Raw genomic sequence first — 11,452 nt, 5'->3', positions numbered from 1 at the left:
AGCGGAGTTTATTTTAGAAGCAGGACTCAATTGGCTGCCAGACTCACTTTCTCCATATATGCCTCTGACACAAGGACAGATTTAGACAGGTGACAGCCTACAAGAGTGAGAGAACCACATTCTTGTGTTTGGAATGGAAAGGGGCAGGGAAAGGGGAAAAGGAGGAAGATTTTGACAGTTGCCAGCAACGTCTCCACAGATGTACAACTCTGTCTTTGGAAAAACTAGTGTGTTAAAGTCACAAGTGAATGGAAGCTGTTCTTATCGTTCTTTAAAACACCCCCCCCCCCCAACTTGGCAACTTTAAGAATTGTGGACTTCAACTTGAAGCCCACAATTCTTAAAGTTGCCAAGTTTGGAGACCTCTGCTTTACAACTTTCATTCCAATAAGGAAAGGACAAGATGCTGTAAAATAAATGGTATTCAGTATTAAGTTTTGTGCATAACAAAACTACAGTTATTCCTTTTTCCTCTAAATATCCTCCTCCACATTTGTGTGTGTGGGTGTGTGTATGTATATGTATATATATAATTTAATTGCACAGGGTTTTACCATTGTAAGCCACCTTGTGACACAAGGAAATACTGTAGATGCTGAGTTTTATCTGAACAAAAATATTTCAGGCAATCCTCACTTAACCACAGTAATTGGCACTGGAATTTCCTTTGGTAAGCAATGGGTCATAAAGCATAATTTCATGCCTGCACAACAGTTGCTATTGTTAAGGGAATCACCACAGGTTGTTAAATGAAAATGTTAGCTGGTCACTGTTTATAGTTCCTCATTGGCTATGCTTGTAGGAAACTGGCAAAGAAGTTGCAAATAGTGATCATGTGACTGCAGGACACTCCAGTGTTGTAAAGACAAGCCCAGTGTCAGTGCTCGGATTGCAATCCTGTCACTGCGATGGTTAGAACTTTGAGAAGTGGTCATGAGTACTATTCATTCAGTCCCATCATAAGTTTAAATGGTCACTAAAGGAGTGGTTGTTAAACAAGGATCACCTGTCTTAGGATAGCCTTCTTCAAATAAAAGTGCAGGGTCAAAGAAAGTATTCAAATAGGTGACAGATTACAAGCATTGTATGATCATCATAACGTAGTCTGATTGCTTGCATTTTAAGAGAAAATGAAGGCATTATTAGTAGTGCTTACTCTTAATTAAAGTAACCTCATGTATATTTTCATGTTGTTTGACATTCAGTTGAAGTCGTTAGGAAAAAATGGTTCTATTAAGAATTGACCCAAAGAGGCCTTATCAAGAGGCGACTGGATTTTTTTATTTTTCTTTGAAGACTTCTCATTCACTTTCACTTCTCATTCAAGAAGCTTCTTCAATTCTGACTGGAGTTAACATTTATTTTTAAGAATTGACATTTACTTTCAGTTGGTGAAATAGAGTGTATGACAGGCAAGACAACGGATGTATCAACAATCCCTAGCTCTCTGATGTGTTTGTTGCAACTTCCTGCTTGACTAATGAGAATTTTTGTAGATGAAGTCATAGGTTTTTTTCTTTTTTCTTTGCTCACATTCACTATTTTATTCAATGGGAAAATATTTATTAATCAGGACACCGTCCAATGAATTGGGTGATTTTATTATGGAATTCCATAATTTTAGAACTCTGCTTGGACTTCTCTAAGCTGGTGAATCTCACAAGTTCAAAATAATGTGCAATAAATAAACTTATAGGAAGATGCATCCCAGTCATATAAATATCTCTACAAAAATGTTTAACTCTACAACACTTAAGATACAAGAAGAAGAAAAAATCCTAGAGAAGGAGACAGTCCTTGCAACGATTGTTCAATTAGTTAAAGCTGGATATCTCAACTGAGTAGCCATTATACAATCTCATACTTTATTTTACCAGGATGGGGATGGGACTGTGGTATAGGTAATCCTTGATTTATGACCATAATTTAGACCAGATTTTTTATTATTAAGCAAAAATAAGTTGAACCTGATTTTATGACCTTTTTGCCATGATTGTTAAGTAAATCACTGCAGTTAAGTGAATCAGGCAGTTGTTAGGCAAATCTGAATTTTACCCACTGACTTTGCTTGTTGGAACCCAGCTGGGAATGTTGTAAATAGTGACCACATGACCCTGGAATATTTCAACTGTTGTGAATACATGCCAGTTGCCTAGCACCTGAATTCTGATTATGTGACAATGGGCATGCTGCAGCAGTTATATGTGCAAGGACTGGTCACAAATCACATTTTTCAATGCTGTTATAACTTCAAATGGTCGCTGAATGAATGATTGTAACTTGAGTGCTACCTTTACACTGAAGGAAACTGGTAAATAATGAAGAAAAGTCCAGTTTTGACAACCCTCATTATTTTTAGAGCATTGCAGTGAAGAAAATAGAGTTCCTGAGATAAAGTTAAAAACTCCCTATTGATTCTGTTTCAGACATGTGTAAAAATGGAGTTGAGTAAATATGTATTTTTCTTCCCCCAACAAAACAGTGGGTACTGTCACTGAAATGGGTCTTCTTCTGGATCCTGATAGAGTTCTTTAATCTACAGGATCTGAAGAAGGCCCTCTCTGCCAGCATGAGTAGGATGGGCTTGTAGCCTGGCCTGATGCCATCATGAGCTTTAAGAGTCATAACCAACATCTTGAACTGCACTTGGAAGGGCACTGGTATCCAGTGAAGTTTGCAGAGCAGAAGTATAATACAGGGCATTCTAGGGCCCCAAAGACTGCTCTTGTTCCTGCCCTTTGCACTAGCTGAAGCATCCAAATGGACTTCAAGTGTAGCCCTATGTACTTGTAGATTGCATTGCAATAGTCCAGGAGAGATGTGACCAGGGCTTGAGTAACTGAGCCCATGAAGTCATGCTCCAGGTGCACAATAGGAGCCATGGAAAAGCTCTCCTGATCATGCCTGCCACCTGCTCTTTGAGTAAGATAATGTGAGTCAGGAGAACCTGTAGGTTGCAAACTGGGTTTGAACAGGATAGTGCAACCCCATCCAGAACTAAAAATGAGAAACATTCGGATTCTGAGGTTCCATGCACCCAAAGCCAATCAGTCTTGCCAGGATGCAGTCAAAATCTGTTGTCTCTCATCTACATCCCTACAACCTCCAGGCATCATGAGAGGACAGAGACAGCAGCATGTGGCAGAGAGTCAAGTGCCTTCCTTTAATTAATCCAAGCATTGTTCAAGTCGGTCTTCCTTCTTTTGCCGTATTCCAAAATCATCTTGTCAATTAGGAGCTGATATTTTGTTCCTCTGCTGTTGAGCAATTTCCTTTCTGTTCAAATGTAGAAAGAGCTTGTTTTCAACTGGATGCTGTTGGACTGCAGCAATTACCACTCCAGTTATTATTATTGTGGTTAATCTCACAGTCAGCCAAATGTTTAAATTAAATTTGGCATTTTTATCGAGTTATTCTTGTTAATATTACTGTTTGCAAATTAATCTGGAGCAGATATGAACAGCAAGGTAGAAAGCTGAAACTAACAAACATCATTCTCATCCAATACCAACTCTTTAGCAATATTCTATGTACATAAGCTTGGATAGTATTTTTGGTACATACATATATACATACACACACACACACACACACACACACACACACAGTTTGACTTCTCTCTCTCTCTCTCTCCCTCCCTTCCCCCCACACACATACACCCCAAAATCTCTCTCTATCCCTGGTTACTTAGAAAAACGGTGATGGCATGCCGCCATTGTTGGCTGAATCTAGGTGATAATTCCATGGCCATATTTCACTTCCAGGACTAAGTTCCAGCCCTGGGCATTGCTATGTTTCTAGCTGTTTATTAGACATATGCATCACTCAACACTTGGCATTTGCTTGAAAGTTATTTTTAAAATGACAGTTTTCCTGATCACGTCTGGCATGTGAGGCCTAATCTTAGGGTAAAACCATCTGTGCAGTTATTTGCTAATACTTCATCACAGAAAATTGTAAGTAAGAGCAGTTTGCATCATAACTTTAGGCCAAATATCCACCATGCTTTACTGTAGCAAACTGCATTCCACAAACATTTTCTATTTACTTAGTACTTTGCATTTTTATTGTATGACAAAAATGGTAAATTTACACAGCGTTGAAAGTAAGCCCTTCCAGACTTACTACTACAGAATAGTAGTAAAATGGCAAATTTAAAGAAAATGCTAATATTAAAATGTTAATATTCAGAAATTAACATAAACATAATTTTATTTGTCAACTTATTTATTCTAAATTTATGTATATAATGTATATGGCTGCCAGTCTCACAGAAATGACTCTGGGTGGCATTGAATTAAAAACTCAACATTTAAAAACTGTAGTCTGTGATGCCCAATATAAATGATACATTCCAATCCCAAAATCCTATTCTTAGCCAAGTTGTCCAAACTTCTAAGGAAACCTAGGAGCCTTACAAAAAGCTAATAGGTTCCAAATGACCCAGTTCCCTAGGAGGATGATATTCCAGAGGACTGGCTCTGCCAAGATAAGGGGAAAACCCTTGGTCCAACAAGAAGACATTGTTTAATGTGGCGTTTTTCTTAAAAACAAAACAAAACAAAAAAAACTGATCAACTTTAAAATTTATGGACCTCAACTCCCAGAATTCCCATAAATTCTGGCTGGGGAATTCTGGGAATTGAAGTCCATACATCTTGAAGTTGCTCAGGTTGAGAAATAGAAGGGATGTGAAACATGACCTAGACCTAGGAGTAATGGGATTTTTTATGACTATGTTGCATTTAATTGCATGACTACATAGTATCAGAGCCTTTTGTTAATATAGATTACAGAAAATATTTTACTATTTTAAAAAATAAAGTAATCACATTCAGTTAATGCATTTGCCAAATTCTGCAACAAACAATATTATTATCAGTGAACAAAAGAACCACCACAGTGGTCTTTTGCCTCTAACCTGTCTCAACATTTCTGTTTTAACATTTTCAGACCTTGTGTGGTTTTATTAAAATCAAATTGTCAGGTTCCTGAAAAGTTAAGGAAGCTGGACTGAGACTATTTGGCTATGTTTGTTCTTTGAGCACTAGGAATGTCAGTGAATCAGTGTAGCCAACCAAATGGAGGCTATGAGCACATTATACTTTGAACAAATGCACAGCAGTATTAGCCATGATAACTGAGCCTTCATCACTACAGGCAATATCACTTGATCAGATGTGAGAATGAATGCCGTGGGAGATTTGGCAGGCCCTGTTATACCTTCCTGATAAACTGTCCAGATTTATGTGTTGTGTCATTGCTAGAGGCATAACGTTGAACTAGATGAACCATCTGACATAATCTTCAGGATGTTTTTATGGTTGTAAAATACTTTTCATGCCTGTATATTACATTACATTTTTGTAATAACCTTTGAGAAATTTAGTCATAGAACACATGGGTGACTGTGGGGAACAAAGGGAGGGTAAATGTGTGTAATGACACAATAATGCAAATGCTGCACCTCTGAATTTGCATCAGATGTGAGACTAACCTTCTGGGAAAGCTTGCCTCTTTGCACAGCCTTAGCTCCAGCCATAGCATCAGCCCATCTTAGGGAAAGTGGATGGTAGATGTTTTTTCTCCATTAACACAGAATCCACCAGTCAATACACTTTAAACAAGGCAGAATAGAGACCAGCTACTAAGAATGAGCAATTTATGCTGGCATATTTTAGTGAGAATAGAGAGGAGAGCTATATGGTAGCAAAGAGGTTCTGCCTCCTCAGAATGATGAGGAAAGAAAAGAAGAAATAAAACCACCCATCCTTTAGGAAGAACATGTGCGGGCAGTGAACCAACTGCCAAACCAAAAGACCCCAGGTGTTGATATTATCCCTGCAAAATTGCTGAGGCCTATGCCACCCATAACCATTATAGTCTTCTGACAGAAAATAAGAGAAACTAACACAGGATTGGAAATGATCAGTGTTCCATTCCATTGCCAAAAAGGCTACTGCAGGGATTGCTCCAAGTATTGTACAATTGCCTTCATCCCTCATGTTAGCATGATTTTCCTTAATATTATACAACAACAATTGTTACTGTCCATTGAAAGGGAAGTACCAGGGGTGGGATACAGACAGTTTGGGCCAGTTTAAGCGAACCAGATGTTAAATTTACATCTGGTTTGCAGACCTGGTTGTTGAACTGACTGGCTGGCCCCACCCACCCCATCCCTCCCCTCCCAGGTGTCTCCACACAGTCCATTTTGGATGCAGGTAAGTGCAGGGTCCGCACGGAGGCTCTGGGAGGGTGAAAAATGACCCTCTTGAAAGTTCCAGAAGTCTGGAAACGGATCTGTTTCCGGCTCCCAGAGGGCCTCCGGAGCCTGGGGGAGGCTGTTTTCATCCTCCCAGAGGCCCAAGGGAAGCCTCCGGACTCTGGGGAAGGTGAAAAGTAGCCCTTCCGGAAGTTCCAGTAGGCCACGCCCACCATGGGCATGCCCACCCAGCAACCAGGCAGAGAACCAGTTGTTGGGATGTTTGAATTCCACTCCTGGGAAGTAGCAGATGTTCAAGATGACTGCAGATGGGACAATGGCCCTTGTGATCATATTGCAAATGTGTGTTAGATCATGGAAAGATTTGAAGAATATCAAAAGTACTTCTACATCTGCTGTATTGACTAAAAGAAAGCCTTTGGTTATCATGATTGATTGACAATGACCAAGCTCTGGAGAATCCTAGAAGACCTAGGGGTGACAGCACATCTAGACAATTTGATGCAGTCGCTGTACACAGACCAGGAAGCCACTGTGAGAACACTATATGGAGACACTGATTGGTTCAAGGTAGAGAAAGAAGTGTGACAAGGTGGCATTATTGCACTTTTCTTATTCAACCTGTATTCGGAAATAATAATGAGAAAGCTGGAACCCGAAGCATCAAGAATTGGAGAAAAGATTGGGGGAGGAAACACGAACAGCCTTTGACTTGCTGATGACACAACTCTCCTTTCAGAAACAAAAAAAGATCTGAAACATCTGGTTAAAAGGATTAAAGAAGGAAGTGGGAATTTGGCTTCTTACTGAACATCAAAAAGACCAAGCTTTCATGACCATTGTGAAGAATGGAAATATTAAAATAACAATTTATGGTGAAGAACTGACTGCATGCAAAGAATTTGCCTTTGTAGGATCATAGATTGATCAGAGCAGTGAATGCAATCTAGAATTAAAGTATTGAATTGTACTGGGTCATAGAACAACGATGAACATGAATTGAGTGCAGAAAAGCTAAATCATCAGCCTGGCAGCTAAAGCAGTTATGCTTGGAATGGTCAGTCGTAGAAAAAAACTACCAACAAACTAAGGTGACTGGATATAATCAAAGCCGACACTAGCCAGAACATAAAACCATTTAAAGAGGCTGTACAGGTAGGAAAATAAAGGACTAATTCCTCCCCCCTTTGTATGTTTCATCCCATTTTAATTACTTTTTTTACACTGTAGACATTTTTTACATTTATATTAAAGCAACAGTGGGAATGAAGGCTGCAATATATTTTTGATTAATCAGGTAAAGTATTAACGTACTGCAATATGTTATAGAGTTTCTTATTAAATGTATAGAAAAGGCATCCCTTTTATTTTCCTTGTTTCTGTAACTGTGTATCTGACATAGTTCTTCTTTAATCCAGTTGGGTGGCAGATGTGAATTTGTTTCACATGAAATGGTTTCTTATTTTTTTCACTAAAACATAGGGTTCAAATTGGTTTGAAAACATATTCTTCAATAGGTATATGCCACCGATAACATTGTGCATAGGAAAAAAACCCAAAAAGCCTCCTTCGAGCCGGAATCGAACCAGCGACCTAAGGATAACCACTGTGAATTCACCTACAGTCCTCCGCTCTACCAGCTGAGCTATCGAAGGAATAAAAAGCCTGTTTCGAAAGAGATATATAAGCTGCCAAAATAGAGCGGACTTTGTGTTAACATCATTTTAACCGCATTTGCAGAAAATAAATAAAGCACAGAAACATTCCGGAATCATTTTTTACACCAACCTATGTAATCTGATATATGTAAGAAGCTCAAATCAAATCTAATCAACTCAGTGAACCAATACATTTTTACTATTTTAGATTTTTACAAGAAGCAAGTTCTCACGGAGGGCCAGTGGCGCAATGGATAACGCGTCTGACTACGGATCAGAAGATTGTAGGTTCGACTCCTGCCTGGCTCGAAAGATTTATTTTGCATTTATTTTGACGAAAGCCCTTTAATGTTGATGTATATACATTAAACAATATCCATGAAATATTTTTTTTCCAAATCTGGTAAGGCAAATCTCGAATCTAGTTCAGAACAAACGTAACAGATCATTAGTAACACAGTGCACTGGGTTTAGATTTTTCTCTTCCTAGGAGTCGACTCCTGAATTACTTTAAACTATTTTAAATGTACAAACGGCATATCTCAAATCAGACTGTTTTCTATTGCAATCGCATAAAATAAATTAAATAACTTATAATTTTCTGTTTTCTGTTTAGATACTTTAGCTGTTAATTATTTTGAAAGGATCCTAAAACAGATAAAGAAACATAGGATGTGCAAGCCGGCCATTTCGCTTTGAGTTCCTACAAAGTCTTCTATTCTAGCGCATTTATCTCCTTTAAAAATAGATATTAAAAATACGCTTCGCATTTTTGTCTCTTTTTCTTATGAACCCCATAGACCGGGGCCCTAGTTGTCTCCTGACACGCTCTCCCATTTTGGAGTTGCAGAAACACTAAGCCATGATTTCACCAAAGAAGCCAGCACATTTTCGAAGCACACAATCTTCAGCGCCATCTTGCGATCTCACCGGTTCTTTCGATTTAACAAGCAAACTCTCTTCACGCTCTTTGCGCTCTTTACACTCAGGAACAAAAAACGTCTCAAGGTATTCCTTCGATAGCTCAGCTGGTAGAGCGGAGGACTGTAGAATTATTCATACCGAGATCCTTAGGTCGCTGGTTCGATTCCGGCTCGAAGGAGGGTTTTTTTTATTCTCTTCCATATTTTTTTCTTTGTCACTATTTCTTGAAATTGCCATTCATGCTTTGAGGAAACAAAAATGTATGACCTTGTTTTGGATTTGCTGACGATTTCGGTAGGAAACACAAAGGCGTTAGGAATAATAAGTCACTTTTGCTGCCATTACTTAATAAAACTAAGTTTACTGTCAAACGGATTTCATTTGAGAAGGAGCTTCTCGGGAAAACAGCGAGTTACTAAATTTATAGTAGTAGCACAGTGCAATATTACGCGGAACTCACAAACTTGTGTGTCTGTATATGTGTGAATTAAAGCCCACCTGAAATAATAAACAAACGGAGAATCCTTATTGGCATAAAGTAGTTTTAGATTTATTTCTTCTTTCTATCCCTTTCTCTGCTGGCTACTGTTCTTGCATGATTCTTCATATTTCTTTGGGATGACGGCGATAATCTGTTGCAGCAGCTCCTACATACGTGCCATGCAGAAGAGTTCATTGCTGTGGCACCTATCTCTTCTCAAGCCAGTGCAATTTAATACTGTGTTCTTGTACAAAGCAAACAAAAAATCCATGGTGGGAAAAGATAGCTTATGTTGGAGCATTTTTGTTACTTTAGGAACTGAAGGAAAATGCAATGTTTAGATAAGGAGCATTTTGCTAAGCATCTAACTAATATTATGATCGCCTGAACTTTGGTAGCTCATGTCCACGCATCAGTTGCGCGGACTGCAGGCAAGCCTGAGGAAGATACACGTGTGTGCTTCCACATCCACGCCCACAGAGTCGAGGGCTAGAAAGGGAGAGGAAGAGGAACAGAAATCCGAAGAGGGGAAAAAACCATTCATGAGAAATAGGTAATGAATATACATTTAAACCAAGATATCAGACAAAAGAGCTGTGTTTTCATTTTAAAAGAACAAAAAGGGAGATACTGAAAGGAAGAAGAACGGATAGAGCGAAAAAAGAGTGCTGCGTTAGGCAGAGAAAATGAGGAAGGGAGAAAACCTGATTTAACACCTGCATTGGAGAGTCTGGGCAATTGCGCCACGCAAGGATAGAAACCACATAAAAGGCAACAATGAGAGGAGGAGTGGGGAGAGGGTCACAAACATTGAAATGGGAGCTAGACTTTAAAAAGACTGAACAAAGATTTAGCAGAATCAGAAATTAATGTGATAAATGGGAAATTATTAAATACATGGTGGAGTTAATTGTATTTAATATTTCAATCATTTCAAATTAAATTATTTTCTGTTTTTATCCTGGATATATGGCTTCTTAGGAGAATTGTCTTCCAGGTGCCACTGCAAAGCCAAATAACTCCTTTTAAAAAGACACAGTAGTAGAAGAAAATGATACTGTTCTGAAATTAGAAAAACAATATTTTTTTTTCATGAAAAGGTGGATATTTAGCTTTTATATGGACTTTTTATTCAAGTAATATATTGATCAGCACAAAGTGAAATGCAGTATACAAAGTACATTTTGAATTGACTACCAACAATATCTACACATGTAATTAACATTATAATACTGTACATTTTTCATTTTACAGGATTTGTTTTATATTCCTTGTCCTACTAGCCATGTAACAAAAAGCAAATGCTGTGTTGTCAAATAGCTAATGAATATTGTATGACTTTAGATTATCTAAAATGGAATACATTTGTTCTTGTACAGATTATAGGTCTATATGTTAATTTAGACATCACTAGACTAGTCTTTGATATCCTGACTTTTTTCCTGCTATATTTTTCTGTCATTCTTTCAAAATACTAACTTTCTAGCTTAATTATGTCCATGATTGTTTGGATGTAAAATCCAAGAAATGCATTAAGATTTTATTTCTCAGAAAATATGCATCCCACAGGACAACAGCCATGATTGGATTTGCATTCATCAACTGGAAAACTTGTTCTTTTCCATAAGCACAACTCAGTTCATATCTCATGCTATACAACATAGTCTTTACTACAAAACTGAGCTCTGCTTGAAATCTTTCAATTAAACCATTCTCAAAACTGTTTCTGTGTATACACAACGTAAGTTTTATAAAATGAGGTTGTCTGAATTCACTTTCCACGGAGTAGGATGTTTAAAGTTGGTCTTACTATTTCTGTACAAATTCATATCGTTAAAAGTTTGCTTCACTGTCCTTCTTATAAAAAAAAAGATATAGCATTCCGAAGACTGGGGATAGATTTCCAGCCGTTATTAATCTCTCCTTGATTAAACAAGAGCATAACGATAATAATTGATATGCAGAAGTTAAATCCAAAATGCATGCACAAAATATTGTTTTAAATTTCAAATCTACCTACATTTATCTGAAAATATATATAATTTAACCTTTAAATATAATTCTAAGAGTTAGATTTCAAGTTGGTATCAGAAGCACAGATATGGTATACAGTATTGGTTTTCGGTTACTATACCTGGTAAATTAATAAGTTAAAAACTATTG

At 37.7% G+C, this 11,452-nt stretch overlaps 3 non-coding genes across 3 annotated transcripts; 2 read left to right on the top strand and 1 right to left on the bottom strand.

Annotated features, from left to right (window-relative positions):
• Positions 1-7,791: 7,791 nt before the first annotated feature.
• On the bottom strand, positions 7,792-7,881 carry TRNAY-GUA (transfer RNA tyrosine (anticodon GUA)). The gene is given in 2 exon segments: positions 7,792-7,827; positions 7,845-7,881. It is a non-coding gene; the product is annotated as a tRNA-Tyr (tRNA).
• Positions 7,882-8,120: 239 nt separating this feature from the next.
• On the top strand, positions 8,121-8,193 carry TRNAR-ACG (transfer RNA arginine (anticodon ACG)). Its single transcript has one exon. It is a non-coding gene; the product is annotated as a tRNA-Arg (tRNA).
• Positions 8,194-8,897: 704 nt separating this feature from the next.
• Positions 8,898-8,986, top strand: TRNAY-GUA (transfer RNA tyrosine (anticodon GUA)). Its single transcript is given in 2 exon segments — positions 8,898-8,934; positions 8,951-8,986. It is a non-coding gene; the product is annotated as a tRNA-Tyr (tRNA).
• Positions 8,987-11,452: the final 2,466 nt, after the last annotated feature.

This window comes from Pseudonaja textilis, chromosome 3 (genome assembly GCF_049901715.1).
Source record: "Pseudonaja textilis isolate UNSWEBS1 chromosome 3, rPseTex1.2, whole genome shotgun sequence".
Classification (NCBI taxonomy): Eukaryota; Metazoa; Chordata; class Lepidosauria; order Squamata; family Elapidae; genus Pseudonaja; species Pseudonaja textilis.
The sequence above is the reverse complement of the archived record's forward strand: the minus strand, read 5'-3'. Positions and strand labels throughout refer to the sequence as shown.